Source organism: Carassius carassius, chromosome 22 (assembly GCF_963082965.1).
Source record: "Carassius carassius chromosome 22, fCarCar2.1, whole genome shotgun sequence".
NCBI classification, from domain to species: domain Eukaryota; kingdom Metazoa; phylum Chordata; class Actinopteri; order Cypriniformes; family Cyprinidae; genus Carassius; species Carassius carassius.
Window position 1 is genome coordinate 22,041,829 of NC_081776.1, and position 26,491 is coordinate 22,068,319.

General features: G+C 49.1%; 23 non-coding genes across 23 annotated transcripts; 10 read left to right on the forward strand and 13 right to left on the reverse strand.

Moving 5' to 3' along the window:
- Positions 1 to 1,822: 1,822 nt before the first annotated feature.
- On the reverse strand, positions 1,823 to 1,905 carry trnal-cag (transfer RNA leucine (anticodon CAG)). The gene has a single exon. It is a non-coding gene; the product is annotated as a tRNA-Leu (tRNA).
- A 96-nt stretch (positions 1,906 to 2,001) lies between these two features.
- trnam-cau (transfer RNA methionine (anticodon CAU)) lies at positions 2,002 to 2,075 on the forward strand. Its single transcript has one exon. It is a non-coding gene; the product is annotated as a tRNA-Met (tRNA).
- Positions 2,076 to 3,272: 1,197 nt separating this feature from the next.
- On the reverse strand, positions 3,273 to 3,355 carry trnal-cag (transfer RNA leucine (anticodon CAG)). Its single transcript has one exon. It is a non-coding gene; the product is annotated as a tRNA-Leu (tRNA).
- Positions 3,356 to 5,467: 2,112 nt separating this feature from the next.
- Positions 5,468 to 5,550, reverse strand: trnal-cag (transfer RNA leucine (anticodon CAG)). The gene has a single exon. It is a non-coding gene; the product is annotated as a tRNA-Leu (tRNA).
- Positions 5,551 to 7,639: 2,089 nt separating this feature from the next.
- trnal-cag (transfer RNA leucine (anticodon CAG)) lies at positions 7,640 to 7,722 on the reverse strand. The gene has a single exon. It is a non-coding gene; the product is annotated as a tRNA-Leu (tRNA).
- A 96-nt stretch (positions 7,723 to 7,818) lies between these two features.
- trnam-cau (transfer RNA methionine (anticodon CAU)) lies at positions 7,819 to 7,892 on the forward strand. The gene has a single exon. It is a non-coding gene; the product is annotated as a tRNA-Met (tRNA).
- A 1,919-nt stretch (positions 7,893 to 9,811) lies between these two features.
- On the reverse strand, positions 9,812 to 9,894 carry trnal-cag (transfer RNA leucine (anticodon CAG)). The gene has a single exon. It is a non-coding gene; the product is annotated as a tRNA-Leu (tRNA).
- A 96-nt stretch (positions 9,895 to 9,990) lies between these two features.
- trnam-cau (transfer RNA methionine (anticodon CAU)) lies at positions 9,991 to 10,064 on the forward strand. The gene has a single exon. It is a non-coding gene; the product is annotated as a tRNA-Met (tRNA).
- A 1,919-nt stretch (positions 10,065 to 11,983) lies between these two features.
- Positions 11,984 to 12,066, reverse strand: trnal-cag (transfer RNA leucine (anticodon CAG)). The gene has a single exon. It is a non-coding gene; the product is annotated as a tRNA-Leu (tRNA).
- Positions 12,067 to 12,162: 96 nt separating this feature from the next.
- trnav-cac (transfer RNA valine (anticodon CAC)) lies at positions 12,163 to 12,236 on the forward strand. Its single transcript has one exon. It is a non-coding gene; the product is annotated as a tRNA-Val (tRNA).
- Positions 12,237 to 14,155: 1,919 nt separating this feature from the next.
- On the reverse strand, positions 14,156 to 14,238 carry trnal-cag (transfer RNA leucine (anticodon CAG)). The gene has a single exon. It is a non-coding gene; the product is annotated as a tRNA-Leu (tRNA).
- A 96-nt stretch (positions 14,239 to 14,334) lies between these two features.
- trnav-cac (transfer RNA valine (anticodon CAC)) lies at positions 14,335 to 14,408 on the forward strand. Its single transcript has one exon. It is a non-coding gene; the product is annotated as a tRNA-Val (tRNA).
- A 1,943-nt stretch (positions 14,409 to 16,351) lies between these two features.
- On the reverse strand, positions 16,352 to 16,434 carry trnal-cag (transfer RNA leucine (anticodon CAG)). The gene has a single exon. It is a non-coding gene; the product is annotated as a tRNA-Leu (tRNA).
- A 1,553-nt stretch (positions 16,435 to 17,987) lies between these two features.
- On the forward strand, positions 17,988 to 18,061 carry trnam-cau (transfer RNA methionine (anticodon CAU)). The gene has a single exon. It is a non-coding gene; the product is annotated as a tRNA-Met (tRNA).
- A 1,214-nt stretch (positions 18,062 to 19,275) lies between these two features.
- trnal-cag (transfer RNA leucine (anticodon CAG)) lies at positions 19,276 to 19,358 on the reverse strand. Its single transcript has one exon. It is a non-coding gene; the product is annotated as a tRNA-Leu (tRNA).
- A 96-nt stretch (positions 19,359 to 19,454) lies between these two features.
- On the forward strand, positions 19,455 to 19,528 carry trnam-cau (transfer RNA methionine (anticodon CAU)). The gene has a single exon. It is a non-coding gene; the product is annotated as a tRNA-Met (tRNA).
- Positions 19,529 to 20,733: 1,205 nt separating this feature from the next.
- Positions 20,734 to 20,816, reverse strand: trnal-cag (transfer RNA leucine (anticodon CAG)). The gene has a single exon. It is a non-coding gene; the product is annotated as a tRNA-Leu (tRNA).
- Positions 20,817 to 20,912: 96 nt separating this feature from the next.
- Positions 20,913 to 20,986, forward strand: trnam-cau (transfer RNA methionine (anticodon CAU)). The gene has a single exon. It is a non-coding gene; the product is annotated as a tRNA-Met (tRNA).
- Positions 20,987 to 22,929: 1,943 nt separating this feature from the next.
- On the reverse strand, positions 22,930 to 23,012 carry trnal-cag (transfer RNA leucine (anticodon CAG)). The gene has a single exon. It is a non-coding gene; the product is annotated as a tRNA-Leu (tRNA).
- A 1,374-nt stretch (positions 23,013 to 24,386) lies between these two features.
- Positions 24,387 to 24,469, reverse strand: trnal-cag (transfer RNA leucine (anticodon CAG)). Its single transcript has one exon. It is a non-coding gene; the product is annotated as a tRNA-Leu (tRNA).
- Positions 24,470 to 24,565: 96 nt separating this feature from the next.
- trnam-cau (transfer RNA methionine (anticodon CAU)) lies at positions 24,566 to 24,639 on the forward strand. Its single transcript has one exon. It is a non-coding gene; the product is annotated as a tRNA-Met (tRNA).
- Positions 24,640 to 25,836: 1,197 nt separating this feature from the next.
- trnal-cag (transfer RNA leucine (anticodon CAG)) lies at positions 25,837 to 25,919 on the reverse strand. The gene has a single exon. It is a non-coding gene; the product is annotated as a tRNA-Leu (tRNA).
- Positions 25,920 to 26,015: 96 nt separating this feature from the next.
- Positions 26,016 to 26,089, forward strand: trnam-cau (transfer RNA methionine (anticodon CAU)). The gene has a single exon. It is a non-coding gene; the product is annotated as a tRNA-Met (tRNA).
- The last annotated feature ends 402 nt before the right edge of the window (positions 26,090 to 26,491 follow it).

Genomic DNA, 26,491 nt, shown 5'->3' on the forward strand with positions numbered 1-26,491 from the left:
GTGCTTTTTTTCTGATCACTGAGAGTGCTTAGACCAGGGGTATCAAACTAAATTCCTTTAGGGCCCGAGCCCTGTAGAGTGTTGTTCCAACCCTTCTCAAACACACAAGGCATGTAGTTTTCAAATGAGCCTGAAGGCCATGATTAGTTGGATCAGGTGTGTTCAATCAGGCTTGAATCTAAACTCTGCAGGTCTCCGGCCTTCCAGGGACTGAGTTTGACACCCGTGGCTTAGAAAGAAAGAGTGAGGTTCTCTGTCCCCTTCCGTGTGGGTTTCTCTGTGTCTCCTGGGGGCAAAAGGCCACAGCTCCTCTTCAGGGCAGGTGAAATGATGTTTTGTGGAAAACTGTGAGGTTCCAGGTAAATTCCCTGAATCTCATCCAGCGACATTGCGTGTAGACCCGTGCCATCCTTTTATATACAATGAAGTGAAAATTCTGCATTCATGCTGGCTAACACTGAATGAAGGCAGTAATAGCATCCCTCTCATATTCATGTAACACATGGCCACATCCTCCTGAGGTTTTGTGAAGTTTCAAAGGCCATATTGCTGCACTGGCCCGGTCCTGCAGATTTGCCTTATACAAAGTTCGGAAGATTAGACCCTTCCGATCAGAGCAGGCCACACAACTCCTTGTCCAAGCTCTTTGTTTTCTCCAGACTGGGCTACTGTTATGCTCCCTTGGCGGGTCTTCCGGCACGTACTATCAAGCCTCTGCAACTGATCCAGGATGCAGCAGCGAGAGTGGTCTTCAACGAGCCAAAGAAAGCCCACGTCACACCTCTCTTCATAATTTTGCACTGGCTACCAATAGCTGTTCGCATCAGATTCAAGATACTGATGTTTGCCTACAAGATAACCACTGGCTCTGCAGCAATATACCTAAAGTCGCTGGTTCAGACCTATGCTTGCGTTCTGCAAGTGAACGACGCCTCGTCGTTCCAGGGACTGAGTTTGACACCCGTGGCTAAGAAAGAAAGAGTGAGGTTCTCTGTCCCCTTCCGTGTGGGTTTCCCTGTGTCTCCTGGGGGCAAAATGCCACAGCTCCTCTTCAGGGCAGGTGAAATGAGGTTTTGTGGAAAACTGTGAGGTTCCAGGTAAATTCCCTGAATCTCATCCAGCGACATTGCGTGTAGACCCGTGCCATCCTTTCATATACAATGAAGTGAAAATTCTGCATTCATGCTGGCTAACACTGCATGAAGGCAGTAATAGAATCCCTCTCATATTCATATAACACATGGCCACGTCGTCCTGAGGTTTTGTGAAGTTTCAAAGGCCATATTGCTGCACTGGCCCGGTCCTGCAGATTTGCCTTATACAACGTTCGGGAGATTAGACCCTTCCGATCAGAGCAGGCCACACAACTCCTTGTCCAAGCTCTTTGTTTTCTCCAGACTGGGCTACTGTTATGCTCCCTTGGCGGGTCTTCCGGCACGTACTATCAAGCCTCTGCAACTGATCCAGGATGCAGCAGCGAGAGTGGTCTTCAACGAGCCAAAGAAAGCCCACGTCACACCTCTCTTCATAATTTTGCACTGCCTACCAATAGCTGTTCGCATCAGATTCAAGATACTGATGTTTGCCTACAAGATAACCACTGGCTCTGCAGCAATATACCTAAAGTCGCTGGTTCAGACCTATGCTTGCATTCTGCAAGTGAACGACGCCTCGTGGTGCCATCCCAAAGAGGCACAAAATCACTCTCAAGGACCTTTTCCTGGACTATATTTGCCAAATGCTGTGTTTTGTTAAAGTTAACGCCCTGCTGGCTCAACGTAGCAGAAGACTGAAGTCTCTGTCTGCTGCCAAAGGATAGATCTGTCAGAAATGGGATTCGAACCCATGCCTCCAGGGGAGACTGCGACCTGAACGCAGCGCCGTAGACCGCTCGGCCATCCTGACACACTTGCTTGGCTAGGGATGGCCTGTTGGAGCCACACCTGAATGCACGGATCTAGAAGCTACTTATTCTCTGTTTGGGCATCCTTTAGCCCACAAGCCTTGTTGGCGCAGTTAGGCAGCGCGTCAGTCTCATAATCTGAAGGTCTTGAGTTCGAGCCTCACATGGGGCAGAGTGGTGCTTTTTTTTCTGAGCGCTTAGACCGGGGGTATCAAACTAAATTCCTTTAGGGCCCGAGCCCTGTAGAGTGTTCTTCCAACCCTTCTCAAACACACAAGGCATGTAGTTTTCAAATGAGCCTGAAGGCCATGATTAGTTGGATAAGGTGTGTTCAATCAGGCTTGAATCTAAACTCTGCAGGTCTCCGTCCTTCCAGGGACTGAGTTTGACACCCGTGGCTTAGAAAGAAAGAGTGAGGTTCTCTGTCCCCTTCCGTGTGGGTTTCCCTGTGTCTCCTGCGGGCAAAAGGCCACAGCTCCTCTTCAGGGAAGGTGAAATGATGTTTTGTGGAAAACTGTGAGGTTCCAGGTAAATTCCCTGAATCTCATCCAGCGACATTGCATGTAGACCCGTGCCATCCTTTTGTATACAATGAAGTGAAAATTCTGCATTCATGCTGGCTAACACTGAATGAAGGCAGTAATACCATCCCTCTCATATTCATGTAACACATGGCCACATCCTCCTGAGGTTTTGTGAAGTTTCAATGGCCATATTGCTGCACTGGCCCGGTCCTGCAGATTTGCCTTATACAAAGTTCGGAAGATTAGACCCGTCCGATCAGAGCAGGCCACACAACTCCTTGTCCAAGCTCTTTGTTTTCTCCAGACTGGGCTACTGTTATTCTCCCTTGGCGGGTCTTCCGGCACGTACTATCAAGTCTCTGCAACTGATCCAGGATGCAGCAGCGAGAGTGGTCTTAAACGAGCCTAAGAAAGCCCACGTCACACCTCTCTTCATAATTTTGCACTGGCTACCAATAGCTGTTCGCATCAGATTCAAGATACTGATGTTTGCCTACAAGATAACCACTGGCTCTGCAGCTATATACCTAAAGTCGCTGGTTCAGACCTATGCTTGCGTTCTGCAAGTGAACGACGCCTCGTGGTGCCATCCCAAAGAGGCACAAACTCACTCTCAAGGACCTTTTCCTGGACTGTTCCCAGCTGGTGGATCGGCTTGCCTATCTCAATTCGAGCAGCGGAGGCTTTAACCATTTTCAAAAAGTGTCTAAAAACTCATCCTTGTCTTCAACGCCTACCCAATGAATACTAGCATTTGCCAAATGCTGTGTTTTGTCAAAGTTAACGCCCTGCTGGCTCAACGTAGCAGAAGACTGAAGTCTCTGTCTGCAGCCAAAGGATAGATCTGTCAGAAGTGGGATTCGAACCCACGCCTCCAGGGGAGACTGCGACCTGAACGCAGCGCCTTAGACCGCTCGGCCATCCTGACACCCTTGATAGGCTAGCGATGGCCTGTTGGAGCCACACCTGAATGCAAGGATCTAGAAGCTACTTATTCTCTGTTTGGGCTCCCTTCAGCCCACAAGCCTCGTTGGTGCAGTTAGGCATCGCATCAGTCTCATAATCTGAAGGTCGTGAGTTCGAGCCTCACATGGGGCAGAGTGGTGCTTTTTTCTGATCACTGAGAGTGCTTAGACCAGGGGTATCAAACTAAATTCCTTTAGGGCCCGAGCCCTGTAGAGTGTTGTTCCAACCCTTCTCAAACACACAAGGCATGTAGTTTTCAAATGAGCCTGAAGGCCATGATTAGTTGGATCAGGTGTGTTCAATCAGGCTTGAATCTAAACTCTGCAGGTCTCCGGCCTTCCAGGGACTGAGTTTGACACCCGTGGCTTAGAAAGAAAGAGTGAGGTTCTCTGTCCCCTTCCGTGTGGGTTTCTCTGTGTCTCCTGGGGGCAAAAGGCCACAGCTCCTCTTCAGGGCAGGTGAAATGATGTTTTGTGGAAAACTGTGAGGTTCCAGGTAAATTCCCTGAATCTCATCCAGCGACATTGCGTGTAGACCCGTGCCATCCTTTTATATACAATGAAGTGAAAATTCTGCATTCATGCTGGCTAACACTGAATGAAGGCAGTAATAGCATCCCTCTCATATTCATGTAACACATGGCCACATCCTCCTGAGGTTTTGTGAAGTTTCAAAGGCCATATTGCTGCACTGGCCCGGTCCTGCAGATTTGCCTTATACAAAGTTCGGAAGATTAGACCCTTCCGATCAGAGCAGGCCACACAACTCCTTGTCCAAGCTCTTTGTTTTCTCCAGACTGGGCTACTGTTATGCTCCCTTGGCGGGTCTTCCGGCACGTACTATCAAGCCTCTGCAACTGATCCAGGATGCAGCAGCGAGAGTGGTCTTCAACGAGCCAAAGAAAGCCCACGTCACACCTCTCTTCATAATTTTGCACTGGCTACCAATAGCTGTTCGCATCAGATTCAAGATACTGATGTTTGCCTACAAGATAACCACTGGCTCTGCAGCAATATACCTAAAGTCGCTGGTTCAGACCTATGCTTGCGTTCTGCAAGTGAACGACGCCTCGTCGTTCCAGGGACTGGGTTTGACACCCGTGGCTAAGAAAGAAAGAGTGAGGTTCTCTGTCCCCTTCCGTGTGGGTTTCCCTGTGTCTCCTGGGGGCAAAATGCCACAGCTCCTCTTCAGGGCAGGTGAAATGAGGTTTTGTGGAAAACTGTGAGGTTCCAGGTAAATTCCCTGAATCTCATCCAGCGACATTGCGTGTAGACCCGTGCCATCCTTTCATATACAATGAAGTGAAAATTCTGCATTCATGCTGGCTAACACTGCATGAAGGCAGTAATAGAATCCCTCTCATATTCATGTAACACATGGCCACGTCGTCCTGAGGTTTTGTGAAGTTTCAAAGGCCATATTGCTGCACTGGCCCGGTCCTGCAGATTTGCCTTATACAACGTTCGGGAGATTAGACCCTTCCGATCAGAGCAGGCCACACAACTCCTTGTCCAAGCTCTTTGTTTTCTCCAGACTGGGCTACTGTTATGCTCCCTTGGTGGGTCTTCCGGCACGTACTATCAAGCCTCTGCAACTGATCCAGGATGCAGCAGCGAGAGTGGTCTTCAACGAGCCAAAGAAAGCCCACGTCACACCTCTCTTCATAATTTTGCACTGGCTACCAATAGCTGTTCGCATCAGATTCAAGATACTGATGTTTGCCTACAAGATAACCACTGGCTCTGCAGCAATGTACCTAAAGTCGCTGGTTCAGACCTATGCTTGCGTTCTGCAAGTGAACGACGCCTCGTGGTGCCATCCCAAAGAGGCACAAAATCACTCTCAAGGACCTTTTCCTGGACTGTTCCCAGCTGGTGGATCGGCTTGCCTATCTCAATTCAATCAGCGGAGGCTTTAACCATTTTCAAAAAGTGTCTAAAAACTCATCCTTGTCTTCAACTTCTGCCCAATGAATACTAGCATTTGCCAAATGCTGTGTTTTGTCAAAGTTAACGCCCTGCTGGCTCAACGTAGCAGAAGACTGAAGTCTCTGTCTGCAGCCAAAGGATAGATCTGTCAGAAGTGGGATTCGAACCCACGCCTCCAGGGGAGACTGCGACCTGAACGCAGCGCCTTAGACCGCTCGGCCATCCTGACACACTTGGTTGGCTAGGGATGGCCTGTTGGAGCCACACCTGAATGCACGGATCTAGAAGCTACTTATTCTCTGTTTGGGCGCCCTTTAGCCCACAAACCTCGTTGGCACAGTTAGGCAGCGCGTCAGTCTCATAATCTGAAGGTCGTGAGTCCGAGCCTCACACGGGGCAGAGTGGTGCTTTTTTCTGATCACTGAGAGCGCTTAGACCAGGGCTATCAAACTAAATTCCTTTAGGGCCCGAGCCCTGTAGAGTGTTCTTCCAACCCTTCTCAAACACACAAGGCATGTAGTTTTCAAATGAGCCTGAAGGCCATGATTAGTTGGATCAGGTGTGTTCAATCAGGCTTGAATCTAAACTCTGCAGGTCTCCGGCCTTCCAGGGACTGAGTTTGACACCCGTGGCTTAGAAAGAAAGAGTGAGGTTCTCTGTCCCCTTCCGTGTGGGTTTCCCTGTGTCTCCTGGGGGCAAAAGGCCACAGCTCCTCTTCAGGGCAGGTGAAATGATGTTTTGTGGAAAACTGTGAGGTTCCAGGTAAATTCCCTGAATCTCATCCAGCGACATTGCGTGTAGACCCGTGCCATCCTTTCATATACAATGAAGTGAAAATTCTGCATTCATGCTGGTTAACACTGAATGAAGGCAGTAATAGCATCCCTCTCATATTCATGTAACACATGGCCACATCCTCCTGAGGTTTTGTGAAGTTTCAATGGCCATATTGCTGCACTGGCCCGGTCCTGCAGATTTGCCTTATACAAAGTTCAGAAGATTAGACCCTTCCGATCAGAGCAGGCCTCACAACTCCTTGTCCAAGCTCTTTGTTTTCTCCAGACTGGGCTACTGTTATGCTCCCTTGGCGGGTCTTCCGGCACGTACTATCAAGCCTCTGCAACTGATCCAGGATGCAGCAGCGAGAGTGGTCTTTAACGAGCCAAAGAAAACCCACGTCACACCTCTCTTCATAATTTTGCACTGGCTACCAATAGCTGTTCGCATCAGATTCAAGATACTGATGTTTGCCTACAAGATAACCACTGGCTCTGCAGCAATATACCTAAAGTCGCTGGTTCAGACCTATGCTTGCGTTCTGCAAGGGACTGAGTTTGACACCCGTGGCTAAGAAAGAAAGAGTGAGGTTCTCTGTCCCCTTCCGTGTGGGTTTCCCTGTGTCTCCTGGGGGCAAAATGCCACAGCTCCTCTTCAGGGCAGGTGAAATGAGGTTTTGTGGAAAACTGTGAGGTTCCAGGTAAATTCCCTGAATCTCATCCAGCGACATTGCGTGTAGACCCGTGCCATCCTTTCATATACAATGAAGTGAAAATTCTGCATTCATGCTGGCTAACACTGCATGAAGGCAGTAATAGAATCCCTCTCATATTCATGTAACACATGGCCACGTCGTCCTGAGGTTTTGTGAAGTTTCAAAGGCCATATTGCTGCACTGGCCCGGTCCTGCAGATTTGCCTTATACAACGTTCGGGAGATTAGACCCTTCCGATCAGAGCAGGCCACACAACTCCTTGTCCAAGCTCTTTGTTTTCTCCAGACTGGGCTACTGTTATGCTCCCTTGGCGGGTCTTCCGGCACGTACTATCAAGCCTCTGCAACTGATCCAGGATGCAGCAGCGAGAGTGGTCTTCAACGAGCCAAAGAAAGCCCACGTCACACCTCTCTTCATAATTTTGCACTGGCTACCAATAGCTGTTCGCATCAGATTCAAGATACTGATGTTTGCCTACAAGATAACCACTGGCTCTGCAGCAATATACCCAAAGTCGCTGGTTCAGACCTATGCTTGCGTTCTGCAAGTGAACGACGCCTCGTGGTGCCATCCCAAAGAGGCACAAAATCACTCTCAAGGACCTTTTCCTGGACTGTTCCCAGCTGCTGGATCGGCTTGCCTATCTCAATTCAATCAGCGGAGGCTTTAACCATTTTCAAAAAGTGTCTAAAAACTCATCCTTGTCTTCAACGCCTGCCCAATGAATACTAGCATTTGCCAAATGCTGTGTTTTGTCAAAGTTAACGCCCTGCTGGCTCAACGTAGCAGAAGACTGAAGTCTCTGTCTGCAGCCAAAGGATAGATCTGTCAGAAGTGGGATTCGAACCCACGCCTCCAGGGGAGACTGCGACCTGAACACAGCCCCTTAGACCGCTCGGCCATCCTGACACACTTGGTTGGCTAGGGATGGCCTGTTGGAGCCACACCTGAATGCACGGATCTAGAAGCTACTTATTCTCTGTTTGGGCGCCCTTTAGCCTACAAGCCTCGTTGGCGCAGTTAGGCAGCGCGTCAGTCTCATAATCTGAAGGTCGTGAGTTCGAGCCTCACACGGGGCAGAGTGGTGCTTTTTTCTGATCACTGAGAGCGCTTAGACCAGGGGTATCAAACTAAATTCCTTTAGGGCCCGAGCCCTGTAGAGTGTTCTTCCAACCCTTCTCAAACACACAAGGCATGTAGTTTTCAAATGAGCCTGAAGGCCATGATTAGCTGGATCAGGTGTGTTCAATCAGGCTTGAATCTAAACTCTGCAGGTATCCGGCCTTCCAGGGACTGAGTTTGACACCCGTGGCTTAGAAAGAAAGAGTGAGTTTCTCTGTCCCCTTCCGTGTGGGTTTCCCTGTGTCTCCTGGGGGCAAAAGGCCACAGCTCCTCTTCAGGGCAGGTGAAATGATGTTTTGTGGAAAACTGTGAGGTTCCAGGTAAATTCCCTGAATCTCATCCAGCGACATTGCGTGTAGACCCGTGCCATCCTTTCATATACAATGAAGTGAAAATTCTGCATTCATGCTGGCTAACACTGCATGAAGGCAGTAATAGAATCCCTCTCATATTCATGTAACACATGGCCACGTCGTCCTGAGGTTTTGTGAAGTTTCAAAGGCCATATTGCTGCACTGGCCCGGTCCTGCAGATTTGCCTTATACAACGTTCAGAAGATTAGACCCTTCCGATCAGAGCAGGCCTCACAACTCCTTGTCCAAGCTCTTTGTTTTCTCCAGACTGGGCTACTGTTATGCTCCCTTGGCGGGTCTTCCGGCACGTACTATCAAGCCTCTGCAACTGATCCAGGATGCAGCAGCGAGAGTGGTCTTTAACGAGCCAAAGAAAGCCCACGTCACACCTCTCTTCATAATTTTGCACTGGCTACCAATAGCTGTTCGCATCAGATTCAAGATACTGATGTTTGCCTACAAGATAACCACTGGCTCTGCAGCAATATACCTAAAGTCGCTGGTTCAGACCTATGCTTGCGTTCTGCAAGGGACTGAGTTTGACACCCGTGGCTAAGAAAGAAAGAGTGAGGTTCTCTGTCCCCTTCCGTGTGGGTTTCCCTGTGTCTCCTGGGGGCAAAATGCCACAGCTCCTCTTCAGGGCAGGTGAAATGAGGTTTTGTGGAAAACTGTGAGGTTCCAGGTAAATTCCCTGAATCTCATCCAGCGACATTGCGTGTAGACCCGTGCCATCCTTTCATATACAATGAAGTGAAAATTCTGCATTCATGCTGGCTAACACTGCATGAAGGCAGTAATAGAATCCCTCTCATATTCATGTAACACATGGCCACGTCGTCCTGAGGTTTTGTGAAGTTTCAAAGGCCATATTGCTGCACTGGCCCGGTCCTGAAGATTTGCCTTATACAACGTTCGGGAGATTAGACCCTTCCGATCAGAGCAGGCCACACAACTCCTTGTCCAAGCTCTTTGTTTTCTCCAGACTGGGCTACTGTTATGCTCCCTTGGCGGGTCTTCCGGCACGTACTATCAAGCCTCTGCAACTGATCCAGGATGCAGCAGCGAGAGTGGTCTTCAACGAGCCAAAGAAAGCCCACGTCACACCTCTTTTCATAATTTTGCACTGGCTACCAATAGCTGTTCGCATCAGATTCAAGATACTGATGTTTGCCTACAAGATAACCACTGGCTCTGCAGCAATATACCCAAAGTCGCTGGTTCAGACCTATGCTTGCGTTCTGCAAGTGAACGACGCCTCGTGGTGCCATCCCAAAGAGGCACAAAATCACTCTCAAGGACCTTTTCCTGGACTGTTCCCAGCTGCTGGATCGGCTTGCCTATCTCAATTCAATCAGCGGAGGCTTTAACCATTTTCAAAAAGTGTCTAAAAACTCATCCTTGTCTTCAACGCCTGCCCAATGAATACTAGCATTTGCCAAATGCTGTGTTTTGTCAAAGTTAACGCCCTGCTGGCTCAACGTAGCAGAAGACTGAAGTCTCTGTCTGCAGCCAAAAGATAGATCTGTCAGAAGTGGGATTCGAACCCACGCCTCCAGGGGAGACTGCGACCTGAACACAGCGCCTTAGACCGCTCGGCCATCCTGACACACTTGGTTGGCTAGGGATGGCCTGTTGGAGCCACACCTGAATGCACGGATCTAGAAGCTACTTATTCTCTGTTTGGGCGCCCTTTAGCCCACAAGCCTCGTTGGCGCAGTTAGGCAGCGCGTCAGTCTCATAATCTGAAGGTCGTGAGTTCGAGCCTCACACGGGGCAGAGTGGTGCTTTTTTCTGATCACTGAGAGCGCTTAGACCAGGGGTATCAAACTAAATTCCTTTAGGGCCCGAGCCCTGTAGAGTGTTCTTCCAACCCTTCTCAAACACACAAGGCATGTAGTTTTCAAATGAGCCTGAAGGCCATGATTAGCTGGATCAGGTGTGTTCAATCAGGCTTGAATCTAAACTCTGCAGGTATCCGGCCTTCCAGGGACTGAGTTTGACACCCGTGGCTTAGAAAGAAAGAGTGAGTTTCTCTGTCCCCTTCCGTGTGGGTTTCCCTGTGTCTCCTGGGGGCAAAAGGCCACAGCTCCTCTTCAGGGCAGGTGAAATGATGTTTTGTGGAAAACTGTGAGGTTCCAGGTAAATTCCCTGAATCTCATCCAGCGACATTGCGTGTAGACCCGTGCCATCCTTTCATATACAATGAAGTGAAAATTCTGCATTCATGCTGGCTAACACTGCATGAAGGCAGTAATAGAATCCCTCTCATATTCATGTAACACATGGCCACGTCGTCCTGAGGTTTTGTGAAGTTTCAAAGGCCATATTGCTGCACTGGCCCGGTCCTGCAGATTTGCCTTATACAACGTTCGGGAGATTAGACCCTTCCGATCAGAGCAGGCCACACAACTCCTTGTCCAAGCTCTTTGTTTTCTCCAGACTGGGCTACTGTTATGCTCCCTTGGCGGGTCTTCCGGCACGTACTATCAAGCCTCTGCAACTGATCCAGGATGCAGCAGCGAGAGTGGTCTTAAACGAGCCAAAGAAAGACCACGTCACACCTCTCTTCATAATTTTGCACTGGCTACCAATAGCTGTTCGCATCAGATTCAAGATACTGATGTTTGCCTACAAGATAACCACTGGCTCTGCAGCAATATACCTAAAGTCGCTGGTTCAGACCTATGCTTGCGTTCTGCAAGGGACTGAGTTTGACACCCGTGGCTAAGAAAGAAAGAGTGAGGTTCTCTGTCCCCTTCCGTGTGGGTTTCCCTGTGTCTCCTGGGGGCAAAATGCCACAGCTCCTCTTCAGGGCAGGTGAAATGAGGTTTTGTGGAAAACTGTGAGGTTCCAGCTAAATTCCCTGAATCTCATCCAGCGACATTGCGTGTAGACCCGTGCCATCCTTTCATATACAATGAAGTGAAAATTCTGCATTCATGCTGGCTAACACTGCATGAAGGCAGTAATAGAATCCCTCTCATATTCATGTAACACATGGCCACGTCGTCCTGAGGTTTTGTGAAGTTTCAAAGGCCATATTGCTGCACTGGCCCGGTCCTGCAGATTTGCCTTATACAACGTTCGGGAGATTAGACCCTTCCGATCAGAGCAGGCCACACAACTCCTTGTCCAAGCTCTTTGTTTTCTCCAGACTGGGCTACTGTTATGCTCCCTTGGCGGGTCTTCCGGCACATACTATCAAGCCTCTGCAACTGATCCAGGATGCAGCAGCGAGAGTGGTCTTCAACGAGCCAAAGAAAGCCCACGTCACACCTCTCTTCATAATTTTGCACTGGCTACCAATAGCTGTTCGCATCAGATTCAAGATACTGATGTTTGCCTACAAGATAACCACTGGCTCTGCAGCAATGTACCTAAAGTCGCTGGTTCAGACCTATGCTTGCGTTTTGCAAGTGAACGACGCCTCGTGGTGCCATCCCAAAGAGGCACAAAATCACTCTCAAGGACCTTTTCCTGGACTGTTCCCAGCTGGTGGATCGGCTTGCCTATCTCAATTCAATCAGTGGAGGCTTTAACCATTTTCAAAAAGTGTCTAAAAACTCATCCTTGTCTTCAACTTCTGCCCAATGAATACTAGCATTTGCCAAATGCTGTGTTTTGTCAAAGTTAACGCCCTGCTGGCTCAACGTAGCAGAAGACTGAAGTCTCTGTCTGCAGCCAAAGGATAGATCTGTCAGAAGTGGGATTCGAACCCACGCCTCCAGGGGAGACTGCGACCTGAACGCAGCGCCTTAGACCGCTCGGCCATCCTGACACACTTGGTTGGCTAGGGATGGCCTGTTGGACCCACACTTGAATGCACGGATCTAGAAGCTACTTATTCTCTGTTTGGGCGCCCTTTAGCCCACAAGCCTCGTTGGCGCAGTTAGGCAGCGCGTCAGTCTCACAATCTGAAGGTCGTGAGTTCGAGCCTCACACGGGGCAGAGTGGTGCTTTTTTCTGATCACTGAGAGCGCTTAGACCAGGGGTATCAAACTAAATTCCTTTAGGGCCCGAGCCCTGTAGAGTGTTGTTCCAACCCTTCTCAAACACACAAGGCATGTAGTTTTCAAATGAGCCTGAAGGCCATGATTAGTTGGATCAGGTGTGTTCAATCAGGCTTGAATCTAAACTCTGCAGGTCTCCGGCCTTCCAGGGACTGAGTTTGACACCCGTGGATTAGAAAGAAAGAGTGAGGTTCTCTGTCCCCTTCCGTGTGGGTTTCCCTGTGTCTCCTGGGGGCAAAAGGCCACAGCTCCTCTTCAGGGCAGGTGAAATGATGTTTTGTGGAAAACTGTGAGGTTCCAGGTAAATTCCCTGAATATCATCCAGCGACATTGCGTGTAGACCCGTGCCATCCTTTTATATACAATGAAGTGAAAATTCTGCATTCATGCTGGCTAACACTGAATGAAGGCAGTAATAGCATCCCTCTCATATTCATGTAACACATGGCCACATCCTCCTGAGGTTTTGTGAAGTTTCAAAGGCCATATTGCTGCACTGGCCCGGTCCTGCAGATTTGCCTTATACAAAGTTCTGAAGATTAGACCCTTCCGATCAGAGCAGGCCACACAACTCCTTGTCCAAGCTCTTTGTTTTCTCCAGACTGGGCTACTGTTATGCTCCCTTGGCGGGTCTTCCGGCACGTACTATCAAGCCTCTGCAACTGATCCAGGATGCAGCAGCGAGAGTGGTCTTAAACGAGCCAAAGAAAGCCCACGTCACACCTCTCTTCATAATTTTGCACTGGCTACCAATAGCTGTTCGCATCAGATTCAAGATACTGATGTTTGCCTACAAGATAACCACTGGCTCTGCAGCAATATACCTAAAGTCGCTGGTTCAGACCTATGCTTGCGTTCTGCAAGGGACTGAGTTTGACACCCGTGGCTAAGAAAGAAAGAGTGAAGTTTTCTGTCCCCTTCCGTGTCGGTTTCCCTGTGTCTCCTGGGGGCAAAATGCCACAGCTCCTCTTCAGAGCAGGTTAAATGAGGTTTTGTGGAAAACTGTGAGGTTCCAGGTAAATTCCCTGAATCTCATCCAGCGACATTGCGTGTAGACCCGTGCCACCCTTTCATATACAATGAAGTGAAAATTCTGCATTCATGCTGGCTAACACTGCATGAAGGCAGTAATAGAATCCCTCTCATATTCATGTAACACATGGCCACGTCGTCCTGAGGTTTTGTGAAGTTTCAAAGGCCATATTGCTGCACTGGCCCGGTCCTGCAGATTTGCCTTATACAACGTTCGGGAGATTAGACCCTTCCGATCAGAGCAGGCCACACAACTCCTTGTCCAAGCTCTTTGTTTTCTCCAGACTGGGCTACTGTTATGCTCCCTTGGCGGGTCTTCCGGCACATACTATCAAGCCTCTGCAACTGATCCAGGATGCAGCAGCGAGAGTGGTCTTCAACGAGCCAAAGAAAGCCCACGTCACACCTCTCTTCATAATTTTGCACTGGCTACCAATAGCTGTTCGCATCAGATTCAAGATACTGATGTTTGCCTACAAGATAACCACTGGCTCTGCAGCAATGTACCTAAAGTCGCTGGTTCAGACCTATGCTTGCGTTTTGCAAGTGAACGACGCCTCGTGGTGCCATCCCAAAGAGGCACAAAATCACTCTCAAGGACCTTTTCCTGGACTGTTCCCAGCTGGTGGATCGGCTTGCCTATCTCAATTCAATCAGTGGAGGCTTTAACCATTTTCAAAAAGTGTCTAAAAACTCATCCTTGTCTTCAACTTCTGCCCAATGAATACTAGCATTTGCCAAATGCTGTGTTTTGTCAAAGTTAACGCCCTGCTGGCTCAACGTAGCAGAAGACTGAAGTCTCTGTCTGCAGCCAAAGGATAGATCTGTCAGAAGTGGGATTCGAACCCACGCCTCCAGGGGAGACTGCGACCTGAACGCAGCGCCTTAGACCGCTCGGCCATCCTGACACACTTGGTTGGCTAGGGATGGCCTGTTGGACCCACACTTGAATGCACGGATCTAGAAGCTACTTATTCTCTGTTTGGGCGCCCTTTAGCCCACAAGCCTCGTTGGCGCAGTTAGGCAGCGCGTCAGTCTCACAATCTGAAGGTCGTGAGTTCGAGCCTCACACGGGGCAGAGTGGTGCTTTTTTCTGATCACTGAGAGCGCTTAGACCAGGGGTATCAAACTAAATTCCTTTAGGGCCCGAGCCCTGTAGAGTGTTGTTCCAACCCTTCTCAAACACACAAGGCATGTAGTTTTCAAATGAGCCTGAAGGCCATGATTAGTTGGATCAGGTGTGTTCAATCAGGCTTGAATCTAAACTCTGCAGGTCTCCGGCCTTCCAGGGACTGAGTTTGACACCCGTGGATTAGAAAGAAAGAGTGAGGTTCTCTGTCCCCTTCCGTGTGGGTTTCCCTGTGTCTCCTGGGGGCAAAAGGCCACAGCTCCTCTTCAGGGCAGGTGAAATGATGTTTTGTGGAAAACTGTGAGGTTCCAGGTAAATTCCCTGAATCTCATCCAGCGACATTGCGTGTAGACCCGTGCCATCCTTTTATATACAATGAAGTGAAAATTCTGCATTCATGCTGGCTAACACTGAATGAAGGCAGTAATAGCATCCCTCTCATATTCATGTAACACATGGCCACATCCTCCTGAGGTTTTGTGAAGTTTCAAAGGCCATATTGCTGCACTGGCCCGGTCCTGCAGATTTGCCTTATACAAAGTTCTGAAGATTAGACCCTTCCGATCAGAGCAGGCCACACAACTCCTTGTCCAAGCTCTTTGTTTTCTCCAGACTGGGCTACTGTTATGCTCCCTTGGCGGGTCTTCCGGCACGTACTATCAAGCCTCTGCAACTGATCCAGGATGCAGCAGCGAGAGTGGTCTTAAACGAGCCAAAGAAAGCCCACGTCACACCTCTCTTCATAATTTTGCACTGGCTACCAATAGCTGTTCGCATCAGATTCAAGATACTGATGTTTGCCTACAAGATAACCACTGGCTCTGCAGCAATATACCTAAAGTCGCTGGTTCAGACCTATGCTTGCGTTCTGCAAGTGAACGACGCCTCGTCGTTCCAGGGACTGAGTTTGACACCCGTGGCTAAGAAAGAAAGAGTGAGGTTCTCTGTCCCCTTCCGTGTGGGTTTCCCTGTTTCTCCTGGGGGCAAAATGCCACAGCTCCTCTTCAGGGCAGGTGAAATGAGGTTTTGTGGAAAACTGTGAGGTTCCAGGTAAATTCCCTGAATCTCATCCAGCGACATTGCGTGTAGACCCGTGCCATCCTTTCATATACAATGAAGTGAAAATTCTGCATTCATGCTGGCTAACACTGCATGAAGGCAGTAATAGAATCCCTCTCATATTCATGTAACACATGGCCACGTCGTCCTGAGGTTTTGTGAAGTTTCAAAGGCCATATTGCTGCACTGGCCCGGTCCTGCAGATTTGCCTTATACAACGTTCGGGAGATTAGACCCTTCCGATCAGAGCAGGCCACACAACTCCTTGTCCAAGCTCTTTGTTTTTCTCCAGACTGGGCTACTGTTATGCTCCCTTGGCGGGTCTTCCGGCACGTACTATCAAGCCTCTGCAACTGATCCAGGATGCAGCAGCGAGAGTGGTCTTCAACGAGCCAAAGAAAGCCCACGTCACACCTCTCCTCATAATTTTGCACTGGCTACCAATAGCTGTTCGCATCAGATTCAAGATACTGATGTTTGCCTACAAGATAACCACTGGCTCTGCAGCAATATACCTAAAGTCGCTGGTTCAGACCTATGCTTGCGTTCTGCAAGTGAACGACGCCTCGTGGTGCCATCCCAAAGAGGCACAAAATCACTCTCAAGGACCTTTTCCTGGACTGTTCCCAGCTGGTGGATCGGCTTGCCTATCTCAATTCAATCAGCGGAGGCTTTAACCCTTTTCAAAAAGTGTCTAAAAACTCATCCTTGTCTTCAACTTCTGCCCAATGAATACTAGCATTTGCCAAATGCTGTGTTTTGTCAAAGTTAACGCCCTGCTGGCTCAACGTAGCAGAAGACTGAAGTCTCTGTCTGCAGCCAAAGGATAGATCTGTCAGAAGTGGGATTCGAACCCACGCCTCCAGGGGAGACTGCGACCTGAACGCAGCGCCTTAGACCGCTCGGCCATCCTGACACACTTGGTTGGCTAGGGATGGCCTGTTGGAGCCACACCTGAATGCACGGATCTAGAAGCTACTTATTCTCTGTTTGGGGGCCCTTTAGCCCACAAGCCTTGATGGCGCAGTTAGGCAGCGCGTCAGTCTCATAATCTGAAGGTCGTGAGTTTGAGCCTCACACGGGGCAGAGTGGTGCTTTTTTCTGATCACTGAGAGCGCTTAGACCAGTGGTATCAAACTAAATTCCTTTAGGGCCCGAGCCCTGTAGAGTGTTCTTCCAACCCTTCTCAAACACACAAGGCATGTAGTTTTCAAATGAGCCTGAAGGCCATGATTAGTTGGATCAGGTGTTTTCAATCAGGCTTGAATCTAAACTCTGCAGGTCTCCGGCCTTCCAGGGACTGAGTTTGACACCCGTGGCTTAGAAAGAAAGAGTGAGGTTCTCTGTCCCCTTCCGTGTGGGTTTCCCTGTGTCTCCTGGGGGCAAAAGGCCACAGCTCCTCTTCAGGGAAGGTGAAATGATGTTTTGTGGAAAACTGTGAGGTTCCAGGTAAATTCCCTGAATCTCATCCAGCGACATTGCGTGTAGACCCGTGCCATCCTTTTGTACTCAATGAAGTGAAAATACTGCATTCATGCTGGCTAACACTGAATGAAGGCAGTAATAGCATCCCTCTCATATTCATGTAACACATGGCCACATCCTCCTGAGGTTTTGTGAAGTTTCAATGGCCATATTGCTGCACTGGCCCGGTCCTGCAGATTTGCCTTATACAAAGTTCGGAAGATTAGACCCTTCCGATCAGAGCAGGCCACACAACTCCTTGTCCAAGCTCTTTGTTTTCTCCAGACTGGGCTACTGTTATGCTCCCTTGGCGGGTCTTCCGGCACGTACTATCAAGCCTCTGCAACTGATCCAGGATGCAGCAGCGAGAGTTGTCTTAAACGAGCCAAAGAAAGCCCACGTCACACCTTTCTTCATAATTTTGCACTGGCTACCAATAGCTGTTCGCATCAGATTCAAGATACTGATGTTTGCCTACAAGATAACCACTGGCTCTGCAGCAATATACCTAAAGTCGCTGGTTCAGACCTATGCTTGCGTTCTGCAAGTGAACGACGCCTCGTGGTGCCATCCCAAAGAGGCACAAAATCACTCTCAAGGACCTTTTCCTGGACTGTTCCCAGCTGGTGGATCGGCTTGCCTATCTCAATTCAATCAGCGGAGGCTTTAACCATTTTCAAAAAGTGTCTAAAAACTCATCCTTGTCTTCAACGCCTGCCCAATGAATACTAGCATTTGCCAAATGCTGTGTTTTGTCAAAGTTAACGCCCTGCTGGCTCAACGTAGCAGAAGACTGAAGTCTCTGTCTGCAGCCAAAGGATAGATCTGTCAGAAGTGGGATTCGAACCCACACCTCCAGGGGAGACTGCGACCTGAACGCAGCGCCTTAGACCGCTCGGACATCCTGAAACACTTGGTTGGCTAGGGATGGCCTGTTGGAGCCACACCTGAATGCACGGATCTAGAAGCTACTTATTCTCTGTTTGGGCGCTCTTTAGCCCACAAGCCTCGTTGGCACAGTTGGGCAGTGCGTCAGTCTCATAATCTGAAGGTTGTGAGTTTGAGCCTCACACGGGGCAGAGTGGTGCTTTTTTCTGATCACTGAGAGCGCTTAGACCAGGGGTATCAAACTAAATTCCTTTAGGGCCCGAGCCCTGTAGAGTGTTCTTCCAACCCTTCTCAAACACACAAGGCATGTAGTTTTCAAATGAGCCTGAAGGCCATGATTAGTTGGATCAGGTGTTTTCAATCAGGCTTGAATCTAAACTCTGCAGGTCTCCGGCCTTCCAGGGACTGAGTTTGACACCCGTGGCTTAGAAAGAAAGAGTGAGGTTCTCTGTCCCCTTCCGTGTGGGTTTCCCTGTGTCTCCTGGGGGCAAAAGGCCAAAGCTCCTCTTCAGGGAAGGTGAAATGATGTTTTGTGGAAAACTGTGAGGTTCCAGGTAAATTCCCTTAATCTCATCCAGCGACATTGCGTGTAGACCCGTGCCATCCTTTTGTACACAATGAAGTGAAAATACTGCATTCATGCTGGCTAACACTGAATGAAGGCAGTAATAGCATCCCTCTCATATTCATGTAACACATGGCCACATCCTCCTGAGGTTTTGTGAAGTTTCAATGGCCATATTGCTGCACTGGCCCGGTCCTGCAGATTTGCCTTATACAAAGTTCGGAAGATTAGACCCTTCCGATCAGAGCAGGCCACACAACTCCTTGTCCAAGCTCTTTGTTTTCTCCAGACTGGGCTACTGTTATGCTCCCTTGGCGGGTCTTCCGGCACGTACTATCAACTGATCAACTGCCTCTGCAACTGATCCAGGATGCAGCAGCGAGAGTGGTCTTAAACGAGCCAAAGAAAGCCCACGTCACACCTTTCTTCATAATTTTGCACTGGCTACCAATAGCTGTTCGCATCAGATTCAAGATACTGATGTTTGCCTACAAGATAACCACTGGCTCTGCAGCAATATACCTAAAGTCGCTGGTTCAGACCTATGCTTGCGTTCTGCAAGTGAACGACGCCTCGTGGTGCCATCCCAAAGAGGCACAAAATCACTCTCAAGGACCTTTTCCTGGACTGTTCCCAGCTGGTGGATCGTCTTGCCTATCTCAATTCAATCAGCGGAGGCTTTAACCATTTTCAAAAAGTGTCTAAAAACTCATCCTTGTCTTCAACGCCTGCCCAATGAATACTAGCATTTGCCAAATGCTGTGTTTTGTCAAAGTTAACATCCTGCTGGCTCAACGTAGCAGAAGACTGAAGTCTCTGTCTGCAGCCAAAGGATAGATCTGTCAGAAGTGGGATTCGAACCCACGCCTCCAGGGGAGACTGCGACCTGAACACAGCGCCTTAGACCGCTCGGCCATCCTGACACCCTTGATTGGCTAGGGATGGCCTGTTGGAGCCACACCTGAATGCAAGGATCTAGAAGCTACTTATTCTCTGTTTGGGCGCCCTTTATCCCACAAGCCTCGTTGGCGCAGTTAGGCAGCGCGTCAGTCTCATAATCTGAAGGTCGTGAGTTCGAGCCTCACACGGGGCAGAGTGGTCCTTTTTTTCTGATCACTGAGAGCGCTTAGACCAGGGGTATCAAACTAAATTCCTTTAGGGCCCGAGCCCTGTAGAGTGTTGTTCCAACCCTTCTCAAACACACAAGGCATGTAGTTTTCAAATGAGCCTGAAGGCCATGATTAGTTGGATCAGGTGTGTTCAATCAGGCTTGAATCTAAACTCTGCAGGTCTCCGGCCTTCCATGGACTGAGTTTGACACCCGTGGATTAGAAAGAAAGAGTGAGGTTCTCTGTCCCCTTCCGTGTGGGTTTCCCTGTGTCTCCTGGGGGCATAAGGCCACAGCTCCTCTTCAGGGCAGGTGAAATGATGTTTTGTGGAAAACTGTGAGGTTCCAGGTAAATTCCCTGAATCTCATCCAGCGACATTGCGTGTAGACCCATGCCATCCTTTTATATACAATGAAGTGAAAATTCTGCATTCATGCTGTCTAACACTGAATGAAGGCAGTAATAGCATCCCTCTCATATTCATGTAACACATGGCCACATCCTCCTGAGGTTTTGTGAAGTTTCAAAGGCCATATTGCTGCACTGGCCCGGTCCTGCAGATTTGCCTTATACAAAGTTCGGAAGATTAGACCCTTCCGATCAGAGCAGGCCACACAACTCCTTGTCCAAGCTCTTTGTTTTCTCCAGACTGGGCTACTGTTATGCTCCCTTGGCGGGTCTTCCGGCACGTACTATCAAGCCTCTGCAACTGATCCAGGATGAAGCAGCGAGAGTGGTCTTAAATGAGCCAAAGAAAGCCCACGTCACACCTCTCTTCATAATTTTGCACTGGCTACCAATAGCTGTTCGCATCAGATTCAAGATACTGATGTTTGCCTACAAGATAACCACTGGCTCTGCAGCAATATACCTAAAGTCGCTGGTTCAGACCTATGCTTGCGTTCTGCAAGTGAATGACGCCTCGTGGTGCCATCCCAAAGAGGCACAAAATCACTCTCAAGGACCTTTTCCTGGACTGTTCCCAGCTGGTGGATCGGCTTGCCTATCTCAATTCGAGCAGCGGAGGCTTTAACCATTTTCAAAAAGTGTCTAAAAACTCATCCTTGTCTTCAACTTCTGCCCAATGAATACTAGCATTTGCCAAATGCTGTGTTTTGTCAAAGTTAACGCCCTGCTGGCTCAACGTAGCAGAAGACTGAAGTCTCTGTCTGCAGCCAAAGGATAGATCTGTCAGAAGCGGGATTCGAACCCATGCCTCCAGGGGAGACTGCGACCTGAACACAGCGCCTTAGACCGCTCGGCCATCCTGACACAATTGGTTGGCTAGGGATGGCCTGTTGGAGCCACACCTGAATGCACGGATCTAGAAGCTACTTATTCTCTGTTTGGGCGCCCTTTAGCCCACAAGCCTCGTTGGCGCAGTTAGGCAGCGCGTCAGTCTCATAATCTGAAGGTCGTGAGTTCGAGCCTCACACGGGGCAGAGTGGTGCTTTTTTCTGATCACTGAGAGCGCTTAGACCAGGGGTATCAAACTAAATTCCTTTAGGGCCCGAGCCCTGTAGAGTGTTCTTCCAACCCTTCTCAAACACACAAGGCATGTAGTTTTCAAATGAGCCTGAAGGCCATGATTAGTTGGATCAGGTGTGTTCAATCAGGCTTGAATCTAAACTCTGCAGGTCTCCGGCCTTCCAGGGACTGAGTTTGACACCCGTGGCTTAGAAAGAAAGAGTGAGGTTCTCTGTCCCCTTCCGTGTGGGTTTCCCTGTGTCTCCTGGGGGCAAAAGGCCACAGCTCCTATTCAGGGAAGGTGAAATGATGTTTTGTGGAAAACTGTGAGGTTCCAGGTAAATTCCCTGAATCTCATCCAGCGACATTGCGTGTAGACCCGTGCCATCCTTTTATATACAATGAAGTGAAAATTCTGCATTCATGCTGGCTAACACTGAATGAAGGCAGTAATAGCATCCCTCTCATATTCATGTAACACATGGCCACATCCTCTTGAGGTTTTGTGAAGTTTCAAAGGCCATATTGCTGCACTGGCCCGGTCCTGCAGATTTGCCTTATACAAAGTTCGGAAGATTAGACCCTTCCTATCAGAGCAGGCCACACAACTCTTTGTCCAAGCTCTTTGTTTTCTCCAGACTGGGCTACTGTTATGCTCCCTTGGCGGGTCTTCCGGCACGTACTATCAAGCCTCTGCAACTGATCCAGGATGCAGCAGCGAGAGTGGTCTTAAACGAGCCAAAGAAAGCCCACGTCACACCTCTCTTCATAATTTTGCACTGGCTACCAATAGCTGTTCGCATCAGATTCAAGATACTGATGTTTGCCTACAAGATAACCACTGGCTCTGCAGCAATATACCTAAAGTCGCTGGTTCAGACCTATGCTTGCGTTCTGCAAGTGAACGACGCCTCGTCGTTCCAGGGACTGAGTTTGACACCCGTGGCTAAGAAAGAAAGAGTGAGGTTCTCTGTCCCCTTCCGTGTGGGTTTCCCTGTTTCTCCTGGGGGCAAAATGCCACAGCTCCTCTTCAGGGCAGGTGAAATGAGGTTTTGTGGAAAACTGTGAGGTTCCAGGTAAATTCCCTGAATCTCATCCAGCGACATTGCGTGTAGACCCGTGCCATCCTTTCATATACAATGAAGTGAAAATTCTGCATTCATGCTGGCTAACACTGCATGAAGGCAGTAATAGAATCCCTCTCATATTCATGTAACACATGGCCACGTCGTCCTGAGGTTTTGTGAAGTTTCAAAGGCCATATTGCTGCACTGGCCCGGTCCTGCAGATTTGCCTTATACAACGTTCGGGAGATTAGACCCTTCCGATCAGAGCAGGCCACACAACTCCTTGTCCAAGCTCTTTGTTTTTCTCCAGACTGGGCTACTGTTATGCTCCCTTGGCGGGTCTTCCGGCACGTACTATCAAGCCTCTGCAACTGATCCAGGATGCAGCAGCGAGAGTGGTCTTCAACGAGCCAAAGAAAGCCCACGTCACACCTCTCCTCATAATTTTGCACTGGCTACCAATAGCTGTTCGCATCAGATTCAAGATACTGATGTTTGCCTACAAGATAACCACTGGCTCTGCAGCAATATACCTAAAGTCGCTGGTTCAGACCTATGCTTGCGTTCTGCAAGTGAACGACGCCTCGTGGTGCCATCCCAAAGAGGCACAAAATCACTCTCAAGGACCTTTTCCTGGACTGTTCCCAGCTGGTGGATCGGCTTGCCTATCTCAATTCAATCAGCGGAGGCTTTAACCCTTTTCAAAAAGTGTCTAAAAACTCATCCTTGTCTTCAACTTCTGCCCAATGAATACTAGCATTTGCCAAATGCTGTGTTTTGTCAAAGTTAACGCCCTGCTGGCTCAACGTAGCAGAAGACTGAAGTCTCTGTCTGCAGCCAAAGGATAGATCTGTCAGAAGTGGGATTCGAACCCACGCCTCCAGGGGAGACTGCGACCTGAACGCAGCGCCTTAGACCGCTCGGCCATCCTGACACACTTGGTTGGCTAGGGATGGCCTGTTGGAGCCACACCTGAATGCACGGATCTAGAAGCTACTTATTCTCTGTTTGGGGGCCCTTTAGCCCACAAGCCTTGATGGCGCAGTTAGGCAGCGCGTCAGTCTCATAATCTGAAGGTCGTGAGTTTGAGCCTCACACGGGGCAGAGTGGTGCTTTTTTCTGATCACTGAGAGCGCTTAGACCAGTGGTATCAAACTAAATTCCTTTAGGGCCCGAGCCCTGTAGAGTGTTCTTCCAACCCTTCTCAAACACACAAGGCATGTAGTTTTCAAATGAGCCTGAAGGCCATGATTAGTTGGATCAGGTGTTTTCAATCAGGCTTGAATCTAAACTCTGCAGGTCTCCGGCCTTCCAGGGACTGAGTTTGACACCCGTGGCTTAGAAAGAAAGAGTGAGGTTCTCTGTCCCCTTCCGTGTGGGTTTCCCTGTGTCTCCTGGGGGCAAAAGGCCACAGCTCCTCTTCAGGGAAGGTGAAATGATGTTTTGTGGAAAACTGTGAGGTTCCAGGTAAATTCCCTGAATCTCATCCAGCGACATTGCGTGTAGACCCGTGCCATCCTTTTGTACTCAATGAAGTGAAAATACTGCATTCATGCTGGCTAACACTGAATGAAGGCAGTAATAGCATCCCTCTCATATTCATGTAACACATGGCCACATCCTCCTGAGGTTTTGTGAAGTTTCAATGGCCATATTGCTGCACTGGCCCGGTCCTGCAGATTTGCCTTATACAAAGTTCGGAAGATTAGACCCTTCCGATCAGAGCAGGCCACACAACTCCTTGTCCAAGCTCTTTGTTTTCTCCAGACTGGGCTACTGTTATGCTCCCTTGGCGGGTCTTCCGGCACGTACTATCAAGCCTCTGCAACTGATCCAGGATGCAGCAGCGAGAGTTGTCTTAAACGAGCCAAAGAAAGCCCACGTCACACCTTTCTTCATAATTTTGCACTGGCTACCAATAGCTGTTCGCATCAGATTCAAGATACTGATGTTTGCCTACAAGATAACCACTGGCTCTGCAGCAATATACCTAAAGTCGCTGGTTCAGACCTATGCTTGCGTTCTGCAAGTGAACGACGCCTCGTGGTGCCATCCCAAAGAGGCACAAAATCACTCTCAAGGACCTTTTCCTGGACTGTTCCCAGCTGGTGGATCGGCTTGCCTATCTCAATTCAATCAGCGGAGGCTTTAACCATTTTCAAAAAGTGTCTAAAAACTCATCCTTGTCTTCAACTTCTGCCCAATGAATACTAGCATTTGCCAAATGCTGTGTTTTGTCAAAGTTAACGCCCTGCTGGCTCAACGTAGCAGAAGACTGAAGTCTCTGTCTGCAGCCAAAGGATAGATCTGTCAGAAGTGGGATTCGAACCCACGCCTCCAGGGGAGACTGCGACCTGAACGCAGCGCCTTAGACCGCTCGGCCATCCTGACACACTTGGTTGGCTAGGGATGGCCTGTTGGAGCCACACCTGAATGCACGGATCTAGAAGCTACTTATTCTCTGTTTGGGCGCCCTTAGGCCCACAAGCCTTGTTGGCGCAGTTAGGCAGCGCGTCAGTCTCATAATCTGAAGGTCGTGAGTTCGAGCCTCACACGGGGCAGAGTGGTGTTTTTTTCTGATCACTGAGAGCGCTTAGACCAGGGGTATCAAACTAAATTCCTTTAGGGCCCGAGCCCTGTAGAGTGTTCTTCCAACCCTTCTCAAACACACAAGGCATGTAGTTTTCAAATGAGCCTGAAGGCCATGATTAGTTGGATCAGGTGTTTTCAATCAGGCTTGAATCTAAACTCTGCAGGTCTCCGGCCTTCCAGGGACTGAGTTTGACACCCGTGGCTTAGAAAGAAAGAGTGAAGTTCTCTGTCCCCTTCCGTGTGGGTTTCCCTGTGTCTCCTGGGGGCAAAAGGCCACAGCTCCTCTTCAGGGAAGGTGAAATGATGTTTTGTGGAAAACTGTGAGGTTCCAGGTAAATTCCCTGAATCTCATCCAGCGACATTGCGTGTAGACCCGTGCCATCCTTTTGTACACAATGAAGTGAAAATACTGCATTCATGCTGGCTAACACTGAATGAAGGCAGTAATAGCATCCCTCTCATATTCATGTAACACATGGCCACATCCTCCTGAGGTTTTGTGAAGTTTCAATGGCCATATTGCTGCACTGGCCCGGTCCTGCAGATTTGCCTTATACAAAGTTCGGAAGATTAGACCCTTCCGATCAGAGCAGGCCACACAACTCCTTGTCCAAGCTCTTTGTTTTCTCCAGACTGGGCTACTGTTATGCTCCCTTGGCGGGTCTTCCGGCACGTACTATCAAGCCTCTGCAACTGATCCAGGATGCAGCAGCGAGAGTGGTCTTAAATGAGCCAAAGAAAGCCCACGTCACACCTCTCTTCATAATTTTGCACTGGCTACCAATAGCTGTTCGCATCAGATTCAAGATACTGATGTTTGCCTACAAGATAACCACTGGCTCTACAGCAATATACCTAAAGTCGCTGGTTCAGACCTATGCTTGCGTTCTGCAAGTGAACGACGCCTCGTGGTGCCATCCCAAAGAGGCACAAAATCACTCTCAAGGACCTTTTCCTGGACTGTTCCCAGCTGGTGGATCGGCTTGCCTATCTCAATTCAATCAGCGGAGGCTTTAACCATTTTCAAAAAGTGTCTAAAAACTCATCCTTGTCTTCAACGCCTGCCCAATGAATACTAGCATTTGCCAAATGCTGTGTTTTGTCAAAGTTAACATCCTGCTGGCTCAACGTAGCAGAAGACTCTGTCTGCAGCCAAAGGATAGATCTGTCAGAAGTGGGATTCGAACCCACGCCTCCAGGGGAGACTGCGACCTGAACGCAGCGCCTTAGACCGCTTGGCCATCCTGACACCCTTGATTGGCTAGGGATGGCCTGTTGGAGCCACACCTGAATGCACGGATCTAGAAGCTACTTATTCTCTGTTTGGGCGCCCTTTAGCACACAAGCCTCGTTGGCGCAGTTAGGCAGTGCGTCAGTCTCATAATCTGAAGGTCGTGAGTTCGAGCCTCACACGGGGCAGAGTGGTGCTTTTTTCTGATCACTGAGAGCGCTTAGACCAGGGGTATCAAACTAAATTCCTTTAGGGCCCGAGCCCTGTAGAGTGTTCTTCCAACCCTTCTCAAACACACAAGGCATGTAGTTTTCAAATGAGCCTGAAGGCCATGATTAGTTGGATCAGGTGTTTTCAATCAGGCTTGAATCTAAACTCTGCAGGTCTCCGGCCTTCCAGGGACTGAGTTTGACACCCGTGGCTTAGAAAGAAAGAGTGAGGTTCTCTGTCCCCTTCCGTGTGGGTTTCCCTGTGTCTCCTGGGGGCAAAAGGCCACAGCTCCTCTTCAGGGAAGGTGAAATGATGTTTTGTGGAAAACTGTGAGGTTCCAGGTAAATTCCCTGAATCTCATCCAGCGACATTGCGTGTAG